At 23.9% G+C, this 3,573-nt stretch overlaps 1 protein-coding gene across 2 annotated transcripts in view; it reads right to left on the minus strand.

Moving 5' to 3' along the window:
- The window catches only part of LOC114126805 (follistatin-related protein 5-like), a 114,562-nt gene extending 113,859 nt beyond the window's left edge, over positions 1–703 (minus strand). Inside the window, exon 1 of one of the 2 annotated variants that reach the window (XM_050200252.1) lies at positions 535–703. The gene's annotated coding sequence lies outside the window, so the exon portion shown is untranslated. The remainder of the gene's footprint in view (positions 1–534) is intronic. The other variant, XM_027990824.2, reaches the window with a different exon arrangement.
- Between the last annotated feature and the right edge of the window lie 2,870 nt (positions 704–3,573).

A 3,573-nucleotide genomic window follows, 5' to 3' on the forward strand; every position in this document is an offset into this window, starting at 1 on the left:
CGTATTATATCTTTTAATCCAATTAGTGAAACCACTGAAAATAATTTAAATAAAAGTAAACTAAATACTAACAACCTAGTAACTGTTATTACTTCTCTATTATTTTTAATACCAAATATATCACAATTTAATTAAAAAATAACAAATGAACGATATCTAAATTATATTGGATAGGTATATAAAATATAAGTTTTAATACATAAAAAAATTAAGATATTTAATACTTTGTTATAACTTATAATTTATGTTTAAAATACATAATTATATATTATGCTTCTAAAGATATGGATACCTACATTGTTAACAAATATATATTTCCACATGTTCTATCTCAAAATCCGTCTGCGAACATATTGTTGATGTAAATCAACTACTTAATTGAATAAGTTATGTTTATGCAAATAAAATAATATGACTGAGCATCCAAATACTTAAATATTATAAACAACAACTATTACCTATAATCACTTTTCTAGATTGAACTTTATTTCATTATTAAATGATATCCTAATTAAACTATAAAAAAATACTTACAAAAATCTTCTTCACATTTAAATAACGTACATGATTTTTAAAGATTATCGGTTATTTTAATTTATTACACAAATTCAACAATAAGTAGACACGGGATAAATAGTTAAATACGTCCGAGTGCGAGAACACGGACGCGGAAACTAGTGTTTTCGTTGAAAACGCCACTCAAGCACAAGCATGTATGAGGGGTTGAAAACGAAACGGAATGAGGGTTAGAGGTTGACTGAAAGCGACATCTATCGCAAAAACTATGAACTCAATAGATGTAATTTTTTTCTGATTTTAAGACTACCTACGTGATAATAATTAATAATACATATCATCCCCGTGCATGCAATACACACCAAGTCCAAAAACATGATTGTTAAGAATCAGCTTTGTAAATTTGTTCAAACTTAAAATGTATGCTAAATTAAACCTAATTTTATTTTTGCTTGTTTTAATTGAAAAGTAGTTAAGTATTTATGAATAGTTTTAAATAACATGGCAATGTAAAATATATATTTATTTTCTTATTGTAATTAAAACACAAATAACTAAGATGGACTTAATATCTTTTACACAGTTTACATTTACACATAGTATCTTTTACATGCATATAATATTGTAAACCTGACACAACCTAAATTTTCAAAAATCAATTGGACTTAATGGGAAAAATGGACTTAATGTGTTCTACGCGTATTAAAGAAAGTATCGAATGGACTTAGTTGAATATAGCATTTTGTAGATATTTTTAAACTGCATTTTGTCTAATAATAAACCGAAAAAATCAATTTTTGTACTTAATACAATAATCATGTATTATTAAGATAATATTATTAATTTTACTCCAGCGTTAAACATGATGCCTATAACAATAATTTTGAACGCTTCTTAAACAAATATGTAGAACAATTATTTTATCAAACTAAAAATATATTTTGAATTTGAAATAACTAAGTTTATAAAAGTATAAAACTCTATTTATTTAGTAAAAATTAAGATCATTATGACGATAACTATAGTTCACGAAATTATATTTAACTATAGTTTAAATTTAAACCTAACCCATCTAACATAAGTGTAGGTACTTATAAAAATTGTTAGAGCTTAATGGTTTTATAATAAATAATATGAATAATTAAAGTTATTGAAAATTATAATTCACATTTCACAACGCATATTAATTTTAAAAAACAATTCAGCGTAGGCTAATTAATACATGCTCAAATAACCAATTACGGTAAATAAAAATATAGGTAGGTACGTTACGTGTACCATTGTACCTAATTAAATAAAATTTTAAACTAAACATTAACTTAACACATTATTTTGTATTGTAAATTACAGTATTGTGTATTTTATGTTTTAAATAAATCCATGGTCACGTCCTTCAAACTCTCCATGTTAAATTTTTGTTTCAATAAAATGACATAATTTAGTAAACTTACAAATAGTTGTACGCTTTGTGGTTAACTTGATTGGTATTTCGTGACATTACTGTAATGGGTATTAATACTCAAGCTCACTATATTTAATTTATTATTATAATTACTGTAAATAGAATAAAATAATATTGATGCATCAATATTATATTTTATTACTTATTAATCATGTTTATTGTTAATTTTTAATAATTATAGACTTACAGCCTAGTTTAAAGTATTCGAGGTAAGTGTATTATACTTAAAAAAATTAAAAACAATATTTTAAAAAACGAAAAAGAAATATAATGTTGGATTTGAGTTGTTGTACTTAATTGCGTCTCTTTACTCGACTTGTACAGGTATAAGCACAACGTATCGGTGTTTTGTGATATTAAATACCACTAAAAAAAAATCTATAGGTAATGGAGAAATGTTTTTAAAAATGTATTGTGAAAAATCTTAATTACAAGTTAACTACCATAACATTTTCTATAATTTCTTCAATATTATTTGACGTTTGTCAATAGTTTTTCTTAATACCTGAAAAAAATTACCTCTTCTCGAAACAAGAGTTCTGATATACTTATAAAGATTTTATACAAAACTTTAAAAGCACTTTTTCAGCGTTATACTTTAAATAAATTTCACAGTGCATATAAAAAAATACTTATCTATAAGCAAAAATATTCACTGCTCCACTAGAAAACTTTTTATATATGTGACAACGCTGTATACAAGTTAATAATTTTACCTGTTTTATTGTTTTTATTTATTGAAGATATAGTATTAAACTGTGGTAATTGAATTTGAAATCCTAAAGATATCAATAAAGCATTTTTATTTATTTAATTTCATACAAATTAATTAGTTTATATTAAAAAAAAAAAAAATTCAAGTACCTACACATCGCTTTCCCACTTGGCAAACATGAATTTATTATACCTAATACCATGACAAAATACCGCCACTTTAGTTAAAATTACAAATATATTAATACAATATTATCATAAAATCAAATTTATGTATAAATATATAATACATAATATTTTTAAAAATTATTTTTGAATGGTAGAAGGTGATTGGTTATTTGTATTATTTTTTTATTAACTTTCACTTATACATATGTTTTAAACCAATCAAATTAATTTGTATTAATTACAGCGATATTTTAATATGTACATATGTATTATAATATATTGTGTTACGGTCAAAGTGCATAATTTTGGGCATTGTAATATCATGCCCCAGGCATACTTAATTTATATTATGTTATATAGGTGGTAACTACTAAGCATTATATTATCTATGCATAATAAATAAACTATAGGACGTAAGTATTTATCTATGAATCAATATAATCATGAATTAACAAAGTAATAATCATTCAATAATATTTCATTAAATAAAAACCTATACGAGTAACCTAATTTTATAGTTAAAGCGTATTTATCAATTCTCATGTTTAAATATTAAACATTATATTGACGGCAACCTTTACTATTGTCATCCGCATAACAAATCAGTTATTATGTTGGAGGATGTAATGTGCAACTGTATTGTGTAGCTAACACAAAATAGTGATCGGTTCATATAGAAGGAACACACGCCATACGACCTTGCAAGCGTTTCA

This window comes from Aphis gossypii, chromosome 1 (genome assembly GCF_020184175.1).
Source record: "Aphis gossypii isolate Hap1 chromosome 1, ASM2018417v2, whole genome shotgun sequence".
Classification (NCBI taxonomy): Eukaryota; Metazoa; Arthropoda; class Insecta; order Hemiptera; family Aphididae; genus Aphis; species Aphis gossypii.